This window comes from Rhinatrema bivittatum, chromosome 7 (genome assembly GCF_901001135.1).
Source record: "Rhinatrema bivittatum chromosome 7, aRhiBiv1.1, whole genome shotgun sequence".
Taxonomy (NCBI): Eukaryota; Metazoa; Chordata; class Amphibia; order Gymnophiona; family Rhinatrematidae; genus Rhinatrema; species Rhinatrema bivittatum.
In genome coordinates this window covers 274,657,961-274,684,673 of record NC_042621.1, presented here as the reverse complement: position 1 = coordinate 274,684,673, position 26,713 = coordinate 274,657,961, and positions in this window count along the sequence as shown.

The following is a 26,713-nucleotide window of genomic DNA, read 5'->3' as shown; positions in this document are numbered from 1 at the left end:
CATGCCGCGTGCGGAAGGGGTTGCCCGGGGATTTTAGGACGCGGTAAGGGTAGGTTAAAGGGGGTTGTGGATCGCAGGAAGGGCTAACGCGGCCGGAAAGTGAATAGAAAGCGGGTTAGGAGCGGGGTAAACGCGGCCGCACTTTACTGGATTGACCTGTAAGTAATATAAGTGAATTAAGTGATATAAGTGGTATAGCAAAGAACTAAGACACACTAAACAGACTCTGAGAAAATCCGAAAAGCAACAGAGGAAACACCAATCTATGGAATCCCTAGAAGAATACAAATCCCTATTAACAAAATACCATGAACAAATCAACAAAGCAAAAAAAAATAATACGCAAAACAGATTCATGGTGTAATATTTAATTCAAATAACTACGACTTTACAAAGAACTCATGCAATGAATATGCTAATTCATTGTTAAACAAAATCAATACACTTAAATCACAATTCTCCTACTGCTTACCAACAAAATAGCCTGAAGAAAAATTTGGTCAAGTAAAATGGAACTCATTCAACCCAGTATCTAAACTTGAAGTAAACCAAATCATCACTAAAATGAAGCCCACTACCCACCCACTAGACCCTATCCCTGCAAGTGCATTGAAAACTGTAAACAGCGTAATAACCCCGATTTTCACAACCATAATTAACCACTCACTAGCAGAAGGATTGGTCCCCAATAGAGCAAAACAACCTGTAATTAAATCAATCCTAAAAAATAAAACTGGCAGAATCAATGATTGGGACAATTATCAACCAATATTCAACCTGCCTTTCATTGCAAAAGTCCTAGAAAAATCAGTTCTATCACAATTAGAAAACCACCTAGAAGACAACAATATACTATATCCAAACCAATTCATATTCAGCAAAAATCGCTCAACAGAAACCCTACTCATTTCCTTAGCTGACCCTGTACTACAGGGCTTTGACAAGAATGAATCTTATATCCTGGTACTAATAGATTTAACAGCTGCATTCGACACATTTGACCATACCCTGATATGCCAACAGCTAAGAGAAATTGGAATAGATGGAAATGTTCTCCTCCTTCCTAAAAGATAGCACATTCCAAGTCAAACTGGGTAATCAAATCTCAGACACCTTCCCAATTGATACAGGCATCTTCCAAGTTTCAGCACTCTTAGGCCACTAAACATCTATCTGCTGCCTATTTGCACATTACTAGCAAATCTAGGAATCAACATCTTCCTATCAGGCCGATACAGTACAGTGCGCTGTATCAGTGGAGCGCACTGTTAGCCCAGGTTTGGACGTGTGTTTTCGACGTGCTAGCTTTACCCCATATACATTTGCATGTTGCGGGCGCTATTAATTTCGGGGGGGTTGGACGTGCGTTTTCGACACGCTAGCTTTACCCCTTATACAGTAAGGGGTAATAGCGTTTTTGATGCGATAGCTTTACCCCTTATACATTAAGGGGTAATAGCGCGTCAAAAACGCGCATCCAACCCCCCGAAACTAATAGCGCCCGCAACATGCAAATGCATGTTGATGGCCCTATTAATTATTCCTGTGCGATACAGAAAGTAAAATGTGCAGCCAAGCCACACATTTTACTTTCAGAAATTAACACCTGCCCAAAGGCTGGCGTTAATTTCTGCCAGCGCCGGAGAAGTGTACAGAAAAGCAGAAAAAACTGCTTTTCTGTACACCCTCCAACTTAATATCATAGCGATATTAAGCCGGAGGCCCCAAAAGTAAAAAAAAAGTAAAAATTTTTTTAAAAAATTTAAAATCGGCCAGCGGCCCGCAGGTCAGAAGACGGACGCTCAATCATGCCGACATCCATTTTCCGAACCTGTGGCTGTCAGTGGGTTTGAGAACCAACGCCGGCAAAATTGAGCGTCAGCTGTCAAACCCGCTGACAGCCGCCGCTCCTGTCAAAAAGGAGACGCTAGGGACGCGCTGGTGTCATTAGCGCCTCCTTTTACTGCGGGCTCTAATTTGCATAGGCCACCCTCCTGAATCGCGTGCCAGGAGAGTGGCCTGTGCGTGCACCGGGAGAGCAGGTGCTCGCCAGATCTCCCGCGCGTTTTTCTGTATCGGCCCGTATATGCAGACGACATACAATTCTATATCCCATTTGACAAAACATTTGAAAAAACTGCACCATCTCTGTGAACATACATGAACGCCAGACAACAAAAACTTTCTCAATTGAAATTAACTCTAAACCTCAAAAAACAGAAATTGTGTGGTTAAGGAGAGATAACTCAATAATCAAACTGCCAAACCTAGACTAATACTACTCCCTCAGATCAAGTACGAGACCTTGGAATTCAGATCAACAAGAACTTCACTATGAAAATGCATATAATCAAATTAATCAAAACAGGGTACTCCAAGGGTACTCCAAGAATATTACATTGACTGAAACCTTTGTTAACAATACAGGAATTCCATACTGTCTTACAAACACTTACATTTTCAAACTTAAGACTACTGCAATTCCTTTTTACTAGGACTACCCTCAAGTCTACTAAAACCACTACAGTTACTTCAAAATACCTCTGCAAGTCTCTTACTAGGGACAAGGAAATTTGAAACCCCCTTGCTGATTGCTCTATACTGGCTTCCTGTGTAATCCAGAATTCATTATAAAGTATTATCTCTAATTTTCAGTATCATCAACAATATTAACCCATGTTTATTAGGAGTGACAAGTCAACACTACACACCTCAGAAAGACCTATGATCACAAAACAAAGGACTTCTAATGGTACCTTCCCATCGGAACATACATCTAACGCAAATAAGAGACCGAATGTTTTCCATAGCAGGCCCAAAGTTGTGGAACTCACTTCCAGAGTCAATACATCAGATAGACAACAGAAAGAAAGAGTTTCAAGCGAGAACTGAAAACATGGCTCTTTAGAAATGCATGTGATTTATCGTAAAATACCAGTTTGCTGATAATTGCTATATCAGTACCAGAGATAATGTTAGTGGAGCGAGCAATAAGTAATGAATAAGGGATAGATTTTCAGACCGCGCGAATAGGCGTACTTTTGCTGGCGCATCAGGCGCAAGCAAAAGTACGCAGGATTTTAGTAGATACACGCGGAGCCGCGCATATCCGCTAAAATCCGGGATCGGCGCGCGCAAGGCTATGGATTCTGTATAGCCGGCGCGTGCTGAGCCGCGCAGCCTACCTCCGTTCCCTCCGAGGCCGCTCCGAAATCGGAGCGGCCTCGGAGGGAACTTTCTTTTGCCCTCCCCTCACCTTCCCCTCCCTTCCCTTACCTAACCCACCTGCCCGGCCCTGTCTAAACCCCATCCTTACCTTTGTCGGGGGATTTACGCCTCCCAGAGGGAGGCGTAAATCCCCGCACGCCAGCGGGCCGCTAGCACGCCGGGACACGACCTGGGGGCGGGTCCGGAGGGCGTGGCCACACCCCCAGACCGCCCCGGGCCGTAACCACGCCCCCGGACCCGCCCCCGAAACGTTCCCGACACGCCCCCAAAATGGTGCTGCGCTCGGTCCCGCCCCCGACACGCCCCCTCCGAAAACCCCGGGACTTACGCGAGTCCCGGGGCTCTGCGCGCGCCGGTAGGCCTATGTAAAATAGGCTCACCGGTGCGCAGAGCCCTGCTCGCCTAAATCCGCCCGGATTTGGGCGGATTTAGGCGAGCAGGGCTCTTAAAATCTGCCCCTAAGTGTATTGTTAGTAGAATTGGAACTTGTATTTACTATTAGGTTGACCAAGAAAATGTATGAATCTGAACTAGATTATATAGTAGCTAGTGTGATATCCTAGAATATTTATGATTATGAACTAGAATATGTATACACTATGGTGATGAACTAGAAGGTGAATGTTGACACACAGTATATGATCATTGACTATGAATATGAATGCGGATATTGTAAACCGTTGTGATCTTCTTTTGGAACGACAGTATATAAAACGCCTAAATAAATAAATAAAAGTGATGATAGTCCATCTTACATTACCTCCATGCTTAAAATACATCGACCATCTAGAGAGTTGTGTTTCTTCAGCCATGTTTATGAATACTTCCTATGTAATCCATCATTCTCTGCTGATTTATACCTATGAATGTCATTATTGTAAACCGTTGTGATCTTTACATGGTACGAAGGTATATAAAATGTCTAAATAAATAAATAAATAAATAAAATAGATAAATTGCTGGATGTCCTGTCTGTTAGAACGGTTAGGTTGATGGACAATTGGGAGAGAATTTTTTATGTCGCTGGTCCTACTTTATGGAACTTACTACCAGAATGGTTGAGAAAAAGAAGTAAATTTTAAATAATTCAAGAAAAGCCTAGAAACACATCTGTTCAGTGAGGCTTTTTTTTTTTTTCAAAATACTTTTTATTGCAAAAGAGGCATACAACATTCATAAATATCATATATAATACTGCAAAAAAGAGCCACTACAATTTTCATATTGTTAAACAAATACTGCAAATCCCTTACAACAAACCACCCACCTTGTAGACCACATTCATACCATACACTTCTACTACATTGCTCACAACCACTCACACACTTACACATTCTGTTCAATATCCCACTTCATTCCTTGTGGTGTAGGATCGACCAGAAGCCAGCAGGTATAAGGTTAAGCATACAAAATAATTGCACATTTATCATCCATCAACATTCAGGAAGTAGGCTTCGCTTTGTTTTTCAGAACTTGATTATCAGTCCAATTGGATTAGCCCAGAGTCAGAAGGTGGTTTTGCATCTCTGATTTCAGTTAATCATAGATGGGTTTCCAGATTTCCATGTAACAGGTAGTCACAGAGCACTTAGCAAACCTGATGTCCATCCACTCCACTTGCATAGCCAAAATCATTTTTTCCTGTCATTGTTTCCTGCCATTGTTCGTCACCCAGTATATCAGAATGCATTTACATGCTAGGGTCAATGCTAGGTATATGAATGTAGCAACATCTGTCTGGTATTTGAAAGATTGAGGCAATTTCCCAAGCAGAATCATTTTACCACTTCGAGGCAGTTTCTATCCAGTGCACATCTGAACCGCTTGCGATGTCTTATCCCAGAAGACATTCAACTTGGAGCAGCACACAAAACAATGTAGTAACGTGCCTGGTTCTCTTGCACATTTAGCACATAAAGGAGATGAGGTGAGCTTCATCTTAAATCGTTTTACTTAATCAGTGTATGCGTGGTGGATTAGTTTAAATTTCATTTCCTTTAAATTCGAGTCCTTACAGTATTGGTAGGTTTCTTTAAAACACAACTGAATGTCATCCTAGGAAATTGTTTTGCCTAGTAAAGAAAACCAACATGTACCAAGGGAATCCAATTGTTGTGCCTGAAAGCAGCATTTGCATAATTTATGCCAACCTGAAATCAAACTTCCCTTTGCCAGCGTGATCTGGACTTCCACCAGAAAAGACGATTTGTTCACGAGAAAACCTTCAGGCCAGTTCAACAAAGACACATAGTGCCTGACTTGCAGGAACGCAAAGAATTGGGAAGGAGGAATCCAATAAACTCTTTGCAAAGTTTCAAAAGTTACACATGCAGAACTGTTCTTCATATATGTCAGAAATCCATGAGATACCCTGCTCTTTCCATAGACGAAAAATAGGTCCATATTCTGCACCAGGTGTGAAATCTTTATTACCAAGAAGGACATATAGAAAGACAGGTGCACCGTTCATCCCTACACCTAGCTCAGGCATTTCCATGCAAGCGCAATAGGCTTCAGGAGGATGTTTACATTCAGTACATTTAATAATGGTTGTCCATAGTATGAAATAAATAGATAAGGCTCCAGGGACATAACATGCTATCGATTAACCCTCTCTCACAGTACACATATTTGCCTGAAATCCACTCGCCTAGAAAACTCAACTGATGTGTTACATTGTGGTATCATAGGTCTGGGAAATCAATTCCTCCAAGTTCATTTCCACCCATTAATTTGGAACAGCTAATGTGAGCACCCATCCCATGCCAAATAAATGAAAGAAATGATTACCTCAATCTTTTCAGATCTCGCACCAAGAACCAACAAGGAAGCATCTGCATTTTGTACAGAATTTTAGGGAGAATTACCATTTTCACCCAAAAAAAAGATAAAAGCAATGATCTCCAGGTTTGAAGCTATTTGTGAACATTTGAAAAACCCTCTGCAAAATTAGCTTCATAAAAGGAGGCTAGATTTCTTGGGACGCACACTCCTAGATATTTAATTTTTTGGTTAGCTCATGTGAAGGGAAAAGTGGAGGGATCTTCCCATAAGTTCTTAACATTAGAATTTAATGCAAGCGCCTCTGACTTACTAAAGTTTATTTTTAAACCTGCAATCTTTTGAAATTGAGAAAATATATCCACTATCACCGGTATACTAACCCTTGGCTGACTGACTAACAATAAAATGTCATCAGAAAATATAGCCAATTTCAGGTGATGTCCTCCCACTGACATCCCATGAAATCAAATCTCCCTCCTTAATCGTATAGCTAAAGGCTCAACCGCCAAAATGAATAACAGCGGGGAGAGAGGACATCCTTATCTGACCCTGTATTGTAACGAAAAAGAGGGGGACAATTCAAGAGAATCTGGGCACTAGCATTACTATACATTACCCCCAAAACCATATTGTGTCAATGTCCAGAACATAAACTTCCATGTGAGTGAATCAAATGCCTTTTCTGCGTTCAGATTCAGGACAAGGACCTCCATAGTTAGCAACCACAATGAGGTGATGCAGATTCTTAACACTATGGGAAAGCACCATACTGATTCTTCCAGCCAAGACAGCAGCGAAGAACTTCATATCTATGTTTATGAGGGATATGGGTCTGTAAGATCCAACTTCCAGAGGATCTTTTCCCTTCTTTAGCAACACAACTATTACCGATTGGTTCATGTCAGGAGGAAGAGACCTGAGAGCTAGGAGCAGCAAGGAGAAGGCAGTATAGGATAGCACAAGATTTTTTTTTAAAAACTCTGTTCCTAGCCCATCTATCCCTGCTTCTTTACTTAACTTTAGGCTTGGAATCACCCAGAAGATTTCCCCATCACTCACTGGTCTATTCAACTTTTCCACCTGTTCTGGCGATAATTGGTGCCATTTAAAATTTCTGAAGTTTTCATCTCTAGTATCCATGGCCATAGTTTTGTAGCCAGATAGTTCTTGATAGTACTCTAGAAATTTCTTAGTAGTATCTTCTAGAGCCTTCATGTATTGCCCCGTTTTGTCTTTTATACCTATAATATACGATTTGAGGCCTTTAATAGTATTAAATTGGCCAAAGGTTTGCTAGGCTTATTACCATATCGATATAGCTGGTACTGGAAAAAATGGAGCGATTTTGATGCTCTCTGAAACAAGTGGGCAAGTGCCTTACAAGCAATATCCACCACTTTCTTATTTTGTTCCGTGGTATTGGCAATATGCCTAGCTTGTGCCTCTTTCAATGCTTTTGTCATTTGCAGAATAGCAGCATTTTTCTATTTTATTACTTCTCGCAACATAGTGATGTGGCTGCATGTCACCGCCTTCCCAGCTTCCTAAAGAGTTAGCTCTGAAACCTCTGGACCTGAACTGGTAAACACATATTCACCCCATTTTTCTTTTAAACAGGACCGAACACTATCGTCACAATGTAAACCTGGGTTCATCCGCCAAGAAAATTCCAAATGCTTGCAGTCTCCCAGATCTAATCCCGGAGAAACTGGTGCGTGATCTGAAACAGAAATTGTGCCCATATTGGAGCCACTAACCCGGGGGAACAAATCCTCTGAGATCAAGAAATAATCCAGTCGCGAGAACATGTTGTGAGGGTTTGAAAAAAAAAAAAAAGTAAAATCAAGTTCCCTGGGATGGAGGACTCTCCAGATATTCTTTGCTTACCAAATTAATCCCTTGATCCTCAAACCCTAACTTGGGAGTCTTAGCAGGTGTACAGTCCCTCTTTACCATTTGCTGCTACATTAAAGTCTCCTCCCTCAATCAACCAACTAGGGGAGCCAGCAGATTTGCCCCAATAGCTTTGAAGGACGATTGAGGTGTTGTATTTGGGGGAGGCAAATAAATTACAAAGAGCCACTTTTTGATGATGCAATGTGCCAAGTATGATAATATAGCGTCTCTCACTCAGCATCTTGTATCTGGCACTCCACGTGGAACAGCAAGTATGGCCACTCCTCTCTGCCTACGAGAAAATGAGGAATACCAACACCACCCCACCCAATCTCTTTTTCAGCTTAGCGCGGTCACTGTCATTTAGGTGTGTCTCTTGGAGAAAGACAATCTGTGATTTCAAATGCTTAAAGACGCCCAAAAGCTTACTGCGCTTCACTGGTGAGTGAATTCCATCCACATTAAGAGTTAGAAAATTAACCTTCACCAGGTTTCCAACTTGATGACTTTTATTGATCGTTCATCACACATAACTTCTAGTCCAAGACACCTCCCAGCTGAGTCCCCCAGATATTCACCCCTTTTTTTTTTTTGCCTATCCCCCACAGTCCCATGGGGCAGCTTTACCGGGTTAATAATTGTTGTGCTTTATTGTCAAACTTTGATGCTGGTTGGATTGGTTTGGATGAGAAGGCTGCTCAGAGGTTAGAATATCTGATTTTATTATGCATGTTTTATTATCCAAAGCCGCTAAGGACTTTGCATTGGCAGCATAGAAATGTTTTTAAAATAAATAAAGTGGGTAAAGGGAGGGATTTGTGGGAGCATAGCATGGTTAATTCCAAGTCCAGCAGAACGCCAAGGCTTTTACCTTTGCTTTTAGCGGGAGATCATAGGACCTGAAAGGGATTTCAGATCAGGGACTTTCTTTACGGAGAGGGTGGTGGAGCCAAAAACAGCATCTGAATTCAAGAAAGCATGGGATAAATACAGGGGATCTCTAAGGGAATGATGGGACTTGTAAAGCTAAATTAATTGGGTGGATGAGCAAACTAGATGGACCCTACGGTCTTTTCCTGCCTTCATGATTCTTTGTTTCTATGCTTGCATCCAGAAAATCTCTGTTTTATTTCGATTTAGATGGTTTGTTGCTTTTAGTCCATTCTTAGATGGCTGTGAGACACATACTTTGATTTCTTTTTTTGTGGGTCTGGGTCCATTGGCAGCACAGTCTGTACATCATCTGCATAGATCTGTGCTTTTACATCAGCTGTGCTAATGGTTTTAGGTACATGTTGAAAAGGATTGGGGATAGTAAAAAGTCCTGGGGGATCTGTTGCAACTGTCCCTTTCCGACGGCTTCACTCCACCTACCTCTCTTTCGGGCTGATACAGTAAAGTCCGCGGGAGAGCGGGCGAACACCCGCTCTCCCGGCGCATGCACAGGCCACTCTCCTGTGCGCGCGATTCTCTATTCAAATGAGGCCCGGCGGTAAAAACAGGCAAAAGGAGGCGCTTTGGACCGGAGCGGCGGCTGTCAGCGGGTTTGACAGCCGACGCTCAATTTTGCTGGCGTCGGTTCTCAAACCCGCTGACAGCCACGGGTTCGGAAAACGGACGCCGGCAAAATTGAGCATCCAGTTTTCGACCTGACAGCCGCAGGCTGACTTCAAATTTTTTTTTTTTAACTTTTCGAAACTTTCGGGACCTCCGACTTGATATCGCCATGATATTAAGTCAGAGGGTGCACAGAAAAGCAGTTTTTACTGCTTTTCTGTGCACTTTCCCGGTGCCCGGAGAAATTAGCGCCTACATTTGGGTAGGCGCTAATTTCTAAAAGCAAAATGTGCGGCTTGGTGGCACATTTTGTTTTCTGAATCGTGCGGGAATACCTAATAGGGCCATCAACATGCATTTGCATGTTGCGGGCGCTATTACGTTCGGCGGGTTGGATGCGCATTTTCGGCCCCTTACTGAATAAGGGGTTATGCTAGCACGTCGAAAATGTACTGTGGACAAGCTGGTCACGACGTCCCAACATGCCCTATTCGTCCGGAAAATGGACGGGCCTAAGTCCTGCAGGAGGATTGTTCTTAGGCCTTACTACACCTTCTCCTCCACTCTCTCTACCAGTCTCCTTGACTTGCGGACCATCTACAATTCAAACTCTTGCCCTTGTGGATTCGGGGGCAAGAGGCAACTTTATACTTCGACGCTTAGTGGAACATTTGAGGATTCCCCTCGTTACTTTAGAAGCTCCACTTCTCTTGTCTTCCATCCATGGAGAACCTTTGCCCGGTGATGTGACTTGTCGTACTGAACCAGTGACTCTTTGCACCGGAGCCCTCCATACGGAGACAATCCCCTTCTTTGTGTTAGAGAAGGCCATGCACCCTATCGTTCTGGGGTTACCCTGGTTGCAGATGCATCAGCCTCAATTCGACTGGTCCTCCTTGGAACTCTCCCGCTGGGGCCCAGGTTGTCATGGCAGATGCCTCAAGGAAGTCTCTCCTGTTCCCTGCTTGCCTAAAATTCCAGTGATGGCAGGACTGCTGCCTCAGTACGCATCATTCAGTGATGTGTTTTCCAAAGAAGCTGCTGACATCCTCCCTCCACACAGATCTTATGACTGTGCCATTCGGCTGAAACCAAATACGGAACCTCCTAAAGGACCTGTCTATCCTCTCTCTGCAATAGAGAACAAGGCTATGTCTGAGTACATTGAGGAGAATTTACAGAAAGGTTTCATTAGACCTTCAAAGTCGCCAGCCGGCGCAGGATTCTTCTTTGTGGGAAAGAAGGACGGAACTTTACGCCCTTGTATCGATTATCGAGGTCTGAACGAGATTACGATTAAAGATCGATATCCCCTGCCACTAATCTCAGAGCTGTTTGACCGGCTTCAAGGGGCCAAGATATTTTCGAAATTTGACCTGAAGGGGGCCTACAGCTTAGTCCGGATTCGCAGTGGCGACGAGTGGAAAATGGCTTTCAACACTCGAGACGGTCATTTTGAGTACTTAGTAATGCCCTTCGACCTGTGCAATGCACCCGCTATGTTGATATTCTGCAGGATTTATTATACAAGAGTGTCATGGTGTACCCAGATGATATCCTGATATTTTCTCAGAATTTGTCTATGCATCTAGAAGACATCAAGCAAGTTCTACTAAGACTCCGAGAACACCGACTCTACACCAAACTATCCAAGTGCGAATTCCATAAAGACGCTGTGCTTTTTCTTGGCTACATTGTGTTTAAAGATGGCTTCCAGATGGATCACCAAAAATTAGAAAGTATCAAGAATTGGTCCCAACCTACCAGCCTGAAGGCCCTGAGACAATTTCTGGGGTTCACCAACTATTATAGAAGCTTCATAAAGAACTACTCTTCTTTAACCGTGCCCTTGACTGCCATGACCCGGAAAGGGGCCAGTGCTTCTAAATGGTCTGCGGAGGCCATTTCTGCGTTCGAAGATTTAAAAACTGCCTTTTCCACGGAACCATGCCTACATCATCTGGACCCCAACAAGCCATTCATCGTGGAGGTCGACACCTCTGATGTCGGTGTGGGGACTGTTCTAAGCCAGACTGGAGATTCCAAGTCCTTACGTCCCTGCTCTTTCTTCTCACGACGTTTCTCTCCGGCAGAGAAGAATTATGGGATCGGCGACAAAAAGCTCCTGGCTATTAAGTTGGCATTCGAGGAATGGCGGCCTTGGCTCAAAGGCGCTCAACATCAAATTACCGTGTTTATGGACCATAAGAATCTAGAGTATCTCCGCCATGCGCAACTTCTTAATCACAGACAAGCTAGATGGTCCTTATTTTTCAACCGCTTTGACTTCGTGCTCAAATATTGCCCCGGAGACAAGAACACCAGAGCTGATGCCCTTTCACACTCCTTTCTCTTGGAGGATATTCCAGAGGAGCCGCAGCACATAATCGACCCGAAGAAAGTCATCTTAGCGGCTACTCATTCTGTGCCCACTGGCAAAACTATCGTGCCAAAGCATCTCAGAAAGAAAGTGCTCCATTGGGCGCATGATTCCAAGCTGGCTGGCCATACTGGTCAACGCCGTACCCTGCTAAAGCTTCAGAAGTATTATTGGTGGCCAACTATCAAGGAAGACACTCTCTCCTATGGGGCATCATGTACCAACTGTGCCAAGCACAAACCTACTTCTGGCCAACCGTGGGGATTGCTGCAACCACTTCCAGCTCCAGAACAGCCCTGGACACATATCGCTACTGATTTTGTAGTTGATCTTCCCCTTTCTGGAGGTATGAATACCATCTGGGTCACAGTCAACCACTTCAGCAAGATGGCCCACTTCGTGGCACTACCTGGCTTGCCCTCAGCCTCAGAACTTGCGAAGCTCCTCATAATTCATATCTTTCGACTCCATGGCCTGCCGAAGCACATAGTCTCGGATCGAGGATCACAGTTCACGGCAAGATTCTGGAAGGCCCTGTGCAAACTCTTCGATATCTCTCTAGATTATACATCTGCCTATCATCCTCAATCTAATAACAGAATGGATGAATAGAACAGCCAAACAGAATGGATGAATAGGACCCTGAAACAGTTCATTCAGGCCTATGTGAGTTGTCATCAAAATAATTGGGCCGAACTGTTACCATGGGCTGAATTCGCCATTAACTCTCATCCAGCAACATCAACTGGATCAACACTATTTGAAATGGTATATGGACATTCTCCATCTCCGCCACTTCCTCTGAAGCTCTCAGTGATGTCCCCAGCAGCTCAATCCACTGCTGAAGAAATCCATCAATTATGGACTCAGACGAAAGCAATGCTACTTAAAGCGAGTGATTGAGCCAAAAGGTTTTATGACACTCATCATTCCAAAGGACCTGTCTTTCAACCTGGTGACAAAGTCTGGCTATCCACTAAGCACCTTGGACTGAAGTTACCCTTCTCTCGATTTGCTCCTCGCTATGTTGGACCATTCCCTATCCTCCGACATCTTGACAATGTTACCTACAGTCTGAAGTTACCACCTGGATTGAACATCCATAACGCTTTTCATGTTTCACTTCTGAAACCACTCATCATCAGTGAATTCTCTTCCAAAACTCAGGAACCATCTCCTATTAATGCAGAAGGTGACCTAGAATACAAGGTCGAAGCCAATCTTGATGTCCGCAAACGAGGCAAAACCTGGGAATACCTTCTCTCATGGGAAGGTTTCAGCCCCGAAGATAATTCTTGGGAGCCACTGGCTAATATTCTTGACAAAGAGATGCTCCATCAGTTTCATCTCTCGCATCCTTGGAAACCAAAACCTGGTACCCTCAGAGGAGACCACCCTTTGAAGGGGGGTACTGTTGCAACCGTCCCTTTCCGACGGCTTCACTCCGCCTACCTCTCTTTGTTTGCTCCTCCTCATGCTGCGGATGGATGCCTGGCTACCGTGGCGTCTGCCTGCGATCCTCTCCAGCGTCCCCGGACCGGCTTGGGCGCTGCCTCCCGCCATGCTCCATTTGTACCATAGGGCGCCCACGCCGCGCAGCCCTTCTTCTTATTTCCTACTTGGCGCGAACCTCCGGGGCGTCCCTCCGGGATGCCCGGATATTTAAAGCCTACAATGTTTGCTAGCCTTTGAGTTAGCAAGGGGGGTAATCCTAAGGGAATCCTACGGATGGGATTTGCTCTCCGTACCCAGCTACTCTGCCTCTCCAATCTCTATTGGACTCTCTAACGCTAACAGGGTACCCGCTCCTCGGGGGCCTCACTTGCTTTCCAGGTCGCTATCAGGAAACCGGTACTCGCTCCTTGAGGGCCCATGTTCCCTGACTCGCTGCCTACCTTCTCTTCTGCCTGGAAGGATTCACTAATCTTCAACATCAGTGAGTACTACCATCTTCACCTCAGAGCTGTTCCCTGGAACCAGGCACTCGCTCCTCGACGGCCTGCCTCCGTTCCAGCCCCAGTGCCATCTCCGTGGAACCGCTGCGTGAGTACATCATCTGCAAGCCTCCCAGCTCCCAGTGTTCAGATACTCGCTCCTCGAGGGTCTGCTCTCCCTACCCTGGGGATCTCCATACTGGGGTCTTGTATATTCTCCACTATACTCATTCTCTCAGTTGTTTCCACTACAGCACTGCTACCGGAGGAGTCGCTGTTCCAGTCCCTGAGGGATACCAGCCCTGCCAGGCTATTCCAGCTGCTCACTACTGCCACCTCTGGTGGCTTCCTTACACATTCTAATAAAAGATCAAACTCTGTGTTTGTGTGTCCTGAGCTAAGCCTGTCCTGTGGCCCCTCACAGGACTTCCCCCGTGGGCATGGTCAGCTGCCACAGTGTCCAAGGGTCCACCCAAACTTCACAGTTTACAACAGGATCTGCATTCCAGTGTCCAAGGTACTGATAGCTTGTTAGTGAAATGACTTTGCTAAGACCTTGCCACTTGTTCTGGTCTCAGCTAATCTTGATAGCATAATGTTATGATCCTCAATATCAAATGCTGCTGAGAAACATAACAGCACTAGAACTGCTGCTTGGCTTCTATTGTGGTGTCTGTCGAGATCATCTAACAAGGTGATGAGGATTATCTCTGTCTCCTTTCCTTTCCTGAAACCAGATTGGTAAGGGTCCAGCTAGTTTCTCTCTGTCAGCCAGTCATTTAGTTGAGTTTGTACTGTTTGCTGTACTACTTTTCCTAGAAATGGAATGTTAGATACAGGATGGTAGTTTTCTGGTTTGTCTGGATTCAGGCTGGCTTTTCTTTTTTTAGCAAGGGTCAAACCACTGCTCTTTTTAGATCTGTGAGAAGCAATCTCTCAAACAGTAAGTTTAAAATGTTTCATTCCCAGGTTTAGAGGCCCTCACTTTCTAACTTCACTAACTTGGATAGGCAGGTTGTTAGGCACAGAGAGGTTAGAGTTTTTTCAAGAAAATCTTTATTGATTGGGGTGAATGAGTCCCAGATGTCTAGTGCAGCGATTCTCAACAGAGTGTCACGACACTCCAGGGCCCATGTCACCAAGCACAGGCAGGTGTGTCACGGCTCCCGGTGTCCCACTGCCCCGCTTGTGCTTCCCTTCTCCCCAGGGGTGGGGCCAAAGAGCGGAGAAACCCTGTGCACCGCCAGAAGCCAGGCCGGTGGCGGCTGAAAAGACGTTGCGCACCGCTGGAGGTCAGGCCAGCGGCGGCTGATAAGCAGAGGCCAAGGCTTATTGGGCCAAACAATGAGAAGAGGCTCCATGTGAGCTTGTGTCTGTATGAGTGGCAGCTTTGTGTGTGTGTGTGGTAGAATGGATGCCTGGGTGCGTGAATGGCAACTTTGTGTGTGTGTGTGTATGTGTGTATGGTAGAATGGGTGCATGAGTGGCAGCTTTGTGTGTGTGTGTGGTAGAATGGATGCCTGGATGCATGAGTGGCAGCTTTGTGTGTGTGTGGTAGAATGGGTGCATGGGTGCGTGAGTGGCAGCTTTGTGTGTGTGTGTGTGGTAGAATGTGTGCCTGGGTGCATGAGTGGCAGCTTTGTGGGTTATGGTAGAATGGGAGCAAGAGCATTTGTGTGTGTTTGAGAGCTTGTACGTAAGTAACAGAGCTTATGTGTGATTGAAAGAGAGACTGGTCAGAGGTGATGTGTTTCTGTGAGAGTGAGACAGACTGTGTGTGTGTGTGTGTGTGTGTGTGAGAGAGAGAGAGAGAGAGACGGAGAGTGGTCAGGGAGGTGACTGGTGTGTGGGAGAGACAGAGACTAGTCAGTGAGGTGACTGGTGTGTGTGTGGGAGAGACAGACTGGTCAGGGAGGTGACTGGTGTATGTGTGAGGAAGAGATACTAGTTAGGGAGGTTACTGGTCTGTGTGAGTCAGAGACTGTGTGTGAGTGACTGGTTGTGGGCCCTAAGGAAGAGAACTGTGAGGACAGAGCTTCAGCAGCCCTTGCTGCTTCTGGTGAGTGCTATTGGCCTGCAAGGGATAGGAGTAGGAGAATTACTGGAAAGGGTAAATAAAGGTGGCTTTTTAAGTTTATTTTGCTTGATTGTAAATATACATTCTGCATCCTCAGGAACCCCCTCGACCCTCAACAATGAGTGCAGGGCAGAAGTAGGGCATTACCCATACATACATAAATGATGGGTAATGCCATCATTAAAATGGGTATTTTGTGATGTGTCTGCTGTTTTGAAATATTTTATTGATATTTGGACAATTTTTAATAATTTTTATGAGCTTTTAATTACTGGATGTTATTCTGTTGATCAGCTGTTTTGTAACATTTATTAGTATAGTTTTACAATTATTTCTGAGTGGGTATCTATCTATAGCAGCTTGGCTTGCTCTATTTTCCTAATAGGAGGTGTATTAGTGTTTAGGGCCTGGTTAAATATTTGTAGTGGTAAATTACTGTCTTTTCATAAGGAGGGGTATTGTGCCTGCCAGTAAAGAGAGTCTGTTTTGCTTTTACTGAGATGTCATCAGATCCAGAATATCTTTTTTTTGTATGGTGAGTTGTATGGGTAATGCCCTACTTCTGCCCTGCACCCATTGTTGAGGGTCGAGGGGGTTCCTGAGGATGCAGAATGTATATTTACATTTTGCCCCATGACGGTCACATGCTCATTGTGTCACGCATGTGAGAACCATCTGTCAGGTGTGTCCCGGCTGAGAAAAGGTTGAGAACCACTGGTCTAGTGTACTTGAGAGTTGGACAAACTCATCTTTCTCTCTGTGTGGAGGATGTCCTGGTAGTGTTGATGAAGTTCCTTGATTTTCTTTTCAAAGAACAATGCATAGTCATCTGCTATTTAAATCAGATTGCCAGGTATGAATGTGCTGAGGTTAGGGTTGTAGCAGGCCATTTGCTATTTCAAATAGTTTTTATGATTGTAACATTTACGTCCAGGAGATTCAGTTTCAACGCCCTGCCCTGCAGGGCCAGCGTGACACAGATATGTCACAGAGAAGAGGGGGTGGATATTTATTGTGGTGACCCCTGCTGATGGAAAGAGAACACTGAGGAGTTTATCTACCCAGAGTTCTTTCCCCTACAACCATCAGCCAATAAGGGAACCAGCAGTTGTGTGGGGATAGTGGTATAAACATGGGAGAAAAATGGGGAACCAAAAGAAAAAAAAAAGAAAGAAATTCAACTCCAGTTATAATCAAGGTAGGACACAGGAAGACATTCACAGTAATAAAATAAATCATCAAAGGTAACACTCAAATGAGATCATTATAGGCAAGCTGAAAAAAATGAGTCTTAAATGCCTTCTTAAACACTTTTGACTCCTTTATGGATTGTAGCTCAGCTGGCAAAAACGTTCCAAATGCTAGGACCAGCAGTTGAAGAAGTGCGTTCACGTGTCTCATCCAGATGGGCATATTTATGGGATGGGATGTCAAGGGGACCCTGGCTTTAGGTTCAAAGAGTCCATGCAGGTGTGCAAAAAAACTAGAGTGGCAGCGATCCAGGGAGAAGAACTATCGCTGAGTAGATTGTGTATAATGATTGCAAGCTTATATTGTATTCGGTGTGAAATAGGAAGCCAATGCAGGGAAAACAATACAGGGGTGATATGTTCATGAATCGGAGTATTAGTAAGAAGGCGAGCTGCGGAGTTTGAGGCATCCGTAATGGACGTGTGATGTAAGCAGGAAGTCCAATATAGAGAGAATTACAATAGTCCATAACTGAGAAAAGGAGTGATTGGAGAACTGTTCTGAGTGAACAGAACCCGAAGGAGAACAAGAATCTTTTCCATAGTAGCTCCATTATTATGGAATAGCCTTCCTGTGGATATCAGGTTGGAACAGAATTCTTTCTCCTGTAGGAGAAACAGCAGGTACTACTCTTAACAGAAGGCTTGGAGGTAACCTGCACAGAGCAGCAATTACTACCCTAAAATAAACTTGCTGGGCACACTAGATGGACCATTTTGGTCTTTATCTGCCATCATTTATGTATGTTTTAAATTGTAAACCACCCAGATCTATCATTAAGTGGATAGGCAGCATACCAAAAACTTTTAAATAAATAAATAAATGTTACTATGGGGGTCATTCATCAAATCACATTAGGGTGTTATTGCGGGCCCTAATGCCCGCGACAATGCCATAACGCATGCAATAAATAACGCATCGTGAGGAGTTTGGGCGGAGTTTATGAAAATGAGGGGGGCTTAATATTGTGTGCAATAGCGTAACGCATGCTATTTTGAGATTTAATGCTGGAAGTAACTACACCTTTTTTCCTGTCATTATGCTGGGTGTTATGCTTGAAAGGGGATTTGCGATAAATATTGCAAATTCTGTTTTGGGCAGAGAAAGGGGAGAGGGAGGTGGGGGGGGGGGGGGGAGAGAGAGAGAGAGAGCGCCTCTAAGGAGGCGTACATATTAGTCAACTTTTTATTCCACTGTAAGAGGGGCCATTCTGAATTCAGGGTGAGATTTTGGTGGTGGCCAAGGTTTTGGGGCAGTTTTACATGCACAGTCAGAGATATGAACTGTACAGTAGACATCGGTGAAGATTTTATGTGATTGGGAGTGAGGAAAGGTACAAAAAGATGAGATTTGTACAATGTACTCTCAACCTAGCTTGATGCACTCGCTACCTAGCTGCCTCATTCCATCCATCTTGCCTTTCTTTGCCTCATCAGTCCTCTTGCCTTTCTCCTGCCTTCTCCTCAGACTGATTTCTGGATTGACCCTTGCCTGGACTTTGACTACTCTTGCTTGCTGCCTGCCTCGACCCAGCCTTGGCCCCCAGACCTTCAGAGTCTCCTTAGCCTGTGGGACTATTGCCTAAGTCCTGCCATCCCCTGGAACCCAGGGGCTCAACCTGCAGGGAAAGAGGTTGATAAAGGTGAAGCTTCAGACCCAGTCTCATCCCGGGGTACGCTCACCAGCAGTCAGTGTGGGCCAAAGGGGGGGGGGGGGGTTCTCCCTCTAGGCGGCACCAACCACACCACCACTAAGGTTCCACCTCGCTTACATTTGGAGATATCCAACCCGCAACAAAAATAAAAAGATATTTTGAGGTCCATATTCAGCCACTGGCCAGCTAGCAATGTTTGCCAGATAAATTAATCTGGCTAGCTTTGCAGAGATATTCAGTGACATGGACACACTGCCAAATATACCTGGCTATCTTAAAGTTATCCAGATACGTTGATCCGGCTAACTTTAGGACAGCATTTTGTCTGTCCTAGTTATCTGACTATCGGGCCGATAGAGTACAATGCGCTCCAATGGAGCGCACTGTTAACCCGCCATTGGACGCGCGTTTTCCCTTACCCCTTTATTCAGTAAGGGGCGGAAAACGCGCGTCCAACCCGCTGAACCTAATAGCGCCCTCAACATGCAAATGCATGTTGATGGCCCTATTAGGTATTCCTGCGCGATTCAGTAAGTCAAATGTGCAGCCAAGCCGCACATTTTACTTTAAGAAATTAGCGCCTTCCCAAAGGTAGGCGCTAATTTCTGCCGGCACCGGGAAAGTGCACAGAAAAGCAGTAAAAACTGCTTTTCTGTGCACCCTCCGACTTAATATCATGGCGATATTAAGTCGGAGGTCCCAAAGGGTAAAAAAATTTTAAAAAGGGAAAAAAATTTTTTTAATGGGCTAGCGGCTGGCGGGTCAAAAACCGGACGCCGGCAAAATTGAGCGTCCGGTTTTCGAGCCCGTGGCTGTCAGCGGGCTCGAGAACCGACGCCAGCAAAATTGAGCGTCGGCTGTCAAACCCGCTAACAGCCGCCACTGCAGGCCAAAAGGAGGCGCTAGGGACGCGCTAGTGTTTATCTGGCTAACTTAGCTGGATAGCCGACTCTGCCTCGGAGCACTCCTGCTCCACCCCCAAGTTAACCAGATAACTTTTTAGTTAGATAAAAAGTTATCCGGCCAACTCAGAGCTGGTCAGCACAGCGGGATTTTCAAATCCTGCCATTTGTCCTGCTAATTCCAAACTTAGCTAGACAAATGGAAGTGAATTTTGGCTTCTTTGTATTTTGGCCAGCATGGGGGATATTCGGTGCTGTCCCTTGGAGATTTATTCCTGTACATAATTGTTTTGTACACCTCTGATTTTGGATAGTTAAAGGCTTGGAAATTTGGGTGGAAATAAAAGGTGATATTTGTGCTTCCCAACAGATTACACTAAATTAAATAAACTGTGAAGGGAGGGCTAAAACATTTATAAATGAAATAAGTAGGAGTACCCCATTTTAAGAAGAGCTGGAAGTTACTGCTTTGAAACCTAGTCACTTTTTCCACTCACTTCCTCATTAAAACCTGCAAAAAAGCAAGCTTTGTAAATGTGTTTTTAAGATTCCTTTCTCCTTCATGGTTGAAGCAGAATCAGACAGGGAAGTACTTTAAAAGATTGCAGTTAAATATATACAGAGCCAGCTGTGTGCCATGTGCTGGACATCAGCATTCTGCATATGCTAGATGTGCTCCTTGCTCCTAAATATTTGATATCACATTTAGTGCAGAACCGCCCTCAAAGGTCATTAGGTTCAGCTGACCAGCTTTTTCTAGAGGTTCCAGCCAGGATTAGGCTAATTAGCATGAGTCCACAAGCTGTCTCCTGCTGTGGACCCCTGCTTTTCTCTGGAGCTTAGGGCCATGGAAAATGGAGCACAGTTCAGGAAACTTTGCAAGGCCTGGCTGTTTAGCTTATCTCTTATTTAAGAAACTGGTGAAGTTATACCATTATGACATTATATACTAGGAATTTACAGAGTCAATATATATACAGCTTTGTGGTTGGAAGGGCAGAGAGCTGAGGGGGGGGGGGGGGGGGTTTATGTGTAAGCTTGAAATGCCATAATGACGTGGCATGGCAGCTTGTTTTCATGCCACACCTGTTAAGGAGGAGCCACCAAAGACAGGGGACTTATAGTCAGGTCCCTACATGGGAGTGAAATGTTTAAAAAGCATGTTTCCACGTCAGCTGAAAGCCATCATCATCATCCCCAGCCTGAACTGCTGCTTTCAATCACTTGGAAATGCTCCACTGCCAACCAACTGCAGCTTATTCTGCCATGCATAACAGAGGGAGAGGGACTGGGGTGTCCTGATGTAAAACCATGCACTGCTGGGCCAAGAAGAACTGTTTTTTTTTCTGTGCTTGGCTCATTCCCATCTGAAATTTCAGAAGCTACTTGTTTTCGATCAGGATCGAAATTCAAGTTGTAGCTGGATGATTCACCTAATTATTGGTTCCAGAATTCATATTCATTTTAGTTTGTTGGAAAGGCACAGAGATAGAATAGTGTTGCTTAATGCAAAATAGAGAGATTGAGTACTGGGATACTTTTTTAAGTATTAAAAGAAAGTAAAAATTATTTTTTTTTAAATAAGTAGAAAATCTATGTACTGTATTGTGCCTGCATTTGTCGTATCGTATGTAGACATTAATAATTGCTAATCTGATTCTTCCATTGTGGTTGTGGCAGTAGAACTGCTTATTCACGCACACCGTATAATTTTGTAGGCTAAAGGACTCCAGCCTCGTTTATTGATGTCCATATTTACTGTGCCAGCATAAAGAAGCAGCTGCCCCTTGATGCAGGCTCTGGCTGGGCTTGAAACAAGGTTCCTGTCAGGTGTTCCTTTTGTCTAGAAGATATGATTCACCAGTTTCATCTGTAAGATGGTTTGGTCTGCTGGAAGAATATATTTCCTTTTGTTGCTGGAAGCAGAGACTATGTTCTGTGATTGAGGCTTGCTCTTCATTTGAGGACAAGACAGATGCAAATCTCCAGGGAGTAAGTGGATTATTTTCCTGTTTTCACTTATTCTTTATTCTTCTTGCCTATGGTTGATGTAGCAGCAGAGCAGTGACTATAATTTTACACTGAGACGGTAAAGCCAGATGATTGCCCCAGGGACAGCTGAATGTATCTCTTTAATATCTTCTTCGTACTTATGAATCCAGCATTGGGTTATTAAATGTTTCATGGTTTGCCCTTAGTGGCTGCAGTCACACTCTGGTGAATGCTTTATTGAGCTGGTTGAATGGAGGTGATTTTTCCCCCAATGAGGTTATTCTCCCCACCTGAATACATATTTGTCTTGAGGGGTCTATGATTACTTTTTCATTGTTATATTGACATCTCATCAGTTGTAACAAACAAAAAAAAATGACCCTTTCTTTAACAAAAAGTCTCTAATAATATCTCACAAGGTGGATGCACGTCAACATTTTCAGACAAGTGTTCATTGGTGAATCTTTGTAAGTGCTATGTGCAAGAATTGAAAAGGAAAGTTAGCCTTTCTGTGGACAAAACTATGATCTGCAACAGAGTGGACACCACTGAAGGAGTAGACAGGATGAGAAGTGATCGAAGAAAGCTCGAGAAGTGGTCCGGTGCTGGGCAGTTAATGATTTAATGCAAAAAAAAAAAAAAATGGTTTCGTCATGATTTAGGATGCCGAAATTTAAGGGAGAAGTACACAATGGGGGGGGGGGGGGGGGCGTGAAAAGCTAAGATGCACTGACTAGGAGAGAGACCTTGGAGGGATAGTGTCTGATGATCTCAAAGTAGCAAAACAGTGTGATGAGGTGGTGGCCAGAGTCAGAAGGAAACTGTGGTGCCTAGGGAGAAGCAGAGTCAGCAGAAAAAAGGAGGTGATAATGCCTTCATATAGGTCATTGATGAAACCTCAACTAGAATATTGTCCCCAACTCTGGAGACCATTTCTCTGAAAGGCAGTGGCAAAGCCAGAACTGATTTTTTTGGGTGGGCACAAGGTTAACATAGGTGGGCTGTAGGCATGCAAGTCTGAGACCTTCTAGTTGTACTCTTATTGATAAATAATGCCATATAGCGCACCCTACAATGGCTTTCTAAGTACTTTGCAACAGTCATTATACATCATTCATGAAACTTTAAAATATTTTACCTCAATTATTTCAAGCACTTACCAGCATTAAAAAATCCTTATTAATCTGTATTCATTTATTTTATATTTATTGCAGTTTATAAATGCACAAGTATATAATATAAATAGCAAAATAAAAGCAAACAAACAGATCCAATCAATCATGTAATAAAACAAAAATCTATGTATTCTTTCATGAATCCTCTTTGCAGAAAGCCAGAAATCATCATAACCTCAATAAAAATGCATTAATCATCAGAACCGGTGCAGAACAGAGCTAGGACAATTCACATTACAATGAACATGAAAAAAAAATATATTCAAATTCTGGTGTCACCTCAGCAAAAAATATCCATTCACTGATAAACATTTTCTTTTTTTTGTAATGTAAAGTTTTTATTCAACAGTAAATTTTCAAAGGGCCAGGCGCATAAAAAAACAGGGTTACGCGCATGGCCGAGCCTCGCACACTCCTCGAGCATTTTAGAACAGGCCCGGCCATGCGCGTAACTCCCGTTATGTGAAGTGCCAGGCCCTGAAAAAGGGGTGGGCCATTAGCCGCTGTCTCAGGGAAGCACGTGCCGGGAGCCGGCCAGCACGTGGAAAATACTTCTGCTCCGGAGGAGCAGTAAGTAGTAAAATAAAAAAAATATGAGGCAGGGGTTAGAGGTCAGGGTGGAGAGGAGAAAGGGAAGGAAGGTTAGGCAGGGGGGTAGGGAACTGGAAAAAAGGCCGATTGCGTTGCTGCGCGTAATTTTAACATCTGCGCATGCATGTGCGCACAGACATCAGATTTTAAAACATGCGCACACATGTTATAAAATCGGCGTGTCTGTGTGCATGCACCGGGAACGAAGCGCGCATGGCCGCGCGCACGGGGTTTTGAAAATCGGCCCCTTTGTGAAGTAACACAAACTCCTGCAAAAAGAGAGACATCTAGAACCTTGCCATACCATAGTCACAGCACTGACTCTCAGGACTCAAATAATAGTAACCTTATGAAAAAGCAGAAATGGAAATAATACACCAGGCCCTAGAAAACATTAATACATCACCTACTAGAGTAACAGAACAAGCTGGACTATTACAGGGAAACTACACGCTAGCAGAAATACTGCACTTCAATCACACACAAGCAAAACAGAGTCTGACCCTTATCTAATATAGAAATAAGAGACTACAAATTAGAAACAAACATGCAAACAAGACCAAAATAGAAAGTCTGAGAAACTAGACTCTGAACAGTGGCATACTGAAGAAAGAGCAAAATACAAAAATATAAGAAATGCACTTTCCCAAAGATGGCATATTCCAATTGCTAAAGTCTCAAAATAATCTAGGGGAGGGGGGGGGGGTGTTCCTTTGTTATCTGTTTTTTGTATTTTTCTAATCAGTTGGTCCCAGTCTCTTTTTCTCACTTTTCCCTTGTTGGTCATTTCCTAATTCTTTTTTGCAGACGACACAAAATTATGCAAAGTCGTTAAATCTCAAGTGGATTGTAATGAATTCCAGGAGGACCTTGTGAGACTGGAAGATTGGGCTTCCAAATAGCAGATTAAGTTTAATGTGGACAAGTGCAAAGTGATGCATATAGAGAAAAATAACCCACTCTGTAGTTACACAATGTTAGGTTCTGTCTTAGGAGTTACCACCCAGGAAAGAGATCTAGGCATCATAGTGGATAATACATTGAAATTGTCAGCCCAGTGTGCTGTGGTGATCAAAAACCAAACAGAATGTTAGGAATTATTAGGAAGGGATTGGAAAATAAAACAGAGGATGTCATAATGCCTCTGTATCTCTCCATGGTGAAACCGCACCTTGAATACTGTGTGCAATTCTGGCCACCGAATCTCAAAAAGGATAGAGCTGTACTGGAGAAAGTGCAGAGAAGGGCGACCAAAATAAAGGGCATGGAACGGCTGCCCTATGAGGAAAGGCTAAGGAAGTTAAGGCTGTTCAGTTTGGAGAAGAGACGACTGAGGGGGGATATGATAGAAGTCTACAAAATCATGAAAGGACTTGAACAAGTTACTGTAAATTGGTTATTTTACTCTCTCGGAAAATAGAAGGACCAGGGGCACTCCATGAAGTTAGCAAGTAGCTCATTTAAAACAAATTGAAGAATATTATTTTTCACGCAGTGTATAGTTAAACTCTGAAATTCATTGCCAGGGGATATGGTTTCAGCAGTTAGTGATAGTGGATTTAAAAAAGATTTGGATATTTTCCTAGAGGTTGAATCCATAAACTGCTATGACGATAATTAATAAGCAATAGTAGCTTGTGATCTATCTAATGTTTGGGTACTTGCCAGTTACTTGTGACTTGGATTGGCCACTGTTGGAAATAGGATACTGGGCTTGATGGACCCTTGGTCTGACCCAGTATGGCATGTTCTTATACTCTTATGTTTAGAGTCTCATTTCTCATTCTGTTTCTTCTCCTACTGTCTTCTTTCCTTCCACCCCCCCCCCCCCCAAACAGGCTCATGCTTTCTCTCACAGACTCCCTCACACACACAACCTCTCACTTTCATATGCTCTCCCCCCCACGCAAGCTCTCACTCTCACATTCTCTACACACACACTCACAAGCTGTCACTCTAACATGCTCTACCATACACACACTCACAAGCCCTCATTCTAATATACTCCCCACACACACAAGCTCTCATTCTCACATGCACTACCATACACATACACACAAACTTTCACTCTCTCAAACCCCCCCCACCCCCCCGTTCCATTCTCGCACACAGAGATGTACACCCAGGTTCCCATTCTTATATATACACTGACACACACCCAGGCTCCCATTCTCACCCACAGACAGATGCGCACTCAGGCTCCCATTCTCACCCCTCCACACACACACCCCCAGGCTCCCATTCTAATCCACACACACATTCAAGCTCCCATTGTCACCGACACACACACGGAGCTTTTTCATTAGGCACAGTCAAACTGCTACTTATACTGCTGCGGGGATGAGATCCCTCAATGGCCTTCCTGCTCCGGCCCTCCTCTTTGCCATCATGGGGATGGTATCCCATGATGACACTGCAGCTCCGATCCTCCTCTTCATTGTTGCGGGGACGGGATCCCGTAATGGCATTGCAGCTCCAATCCTCTTCTTTGCTGTTGTGGGGATGGGATCCCGCAATGCCATTGCTGCTCTGGTCCTCTTCTGGGTCAAGCAACTCTGGTTGGGTGGGGCTGAGCCCAAAGTAGGTGGTCCATGGCCCACACAGGCCCACCTGTGGCTACGCCATTGCTGAAAGAATATATTAGGCAGGAGGTGCTTTAGAGAGAGGCTACCAAAATTTTGTAGGGTCTGCACATAAACCATACAAAACGGGAGTTAAGAACGTAAATGTGTATGCTCTATTGTTTATTTATTTATTTAAAAACTTTTCTATACCGTCGCTAAGTTATATACCATCTCAACGGTTTACAAGTAGGCACATAGACTAAGGTATGTAATGTAGGTCATCGTACATTCTAACAGGTGCCAATAAAGTTCGGTTACAGTTTCATCAATAAAATCAATATTTGAGCAAGGTTGGTCTAGTCCAGGTGTATTATTGAGTTACTATCTCTTTGAGATATTACTTCTTATATGTAGGATTGAATAAAATCATTCTCATCTGCGTTTCCGTGTACTTTCATTCTCTACCTTCCTGACTCTTTAGTGAAGGCTTTTTTTAAAGAGCCATGTTTTTAGAGAAAAGGAGACATGGGGCGGGGGGAGGCAGGATATGATGGAGATATTTAATGTCTCAAAAGAAAGAAAAGATCTAGAACCAGAAGTCACAGTCTGAGACTGCAGGGAGTGAGACTCAGTATCAACATTAAAAAATATTTCTTCATGGAAAGGGTTGTAGATGCATGAAAGGTATTTATTTAAAAGATTTTTATACTGTCAGTCATAGTTTCTTA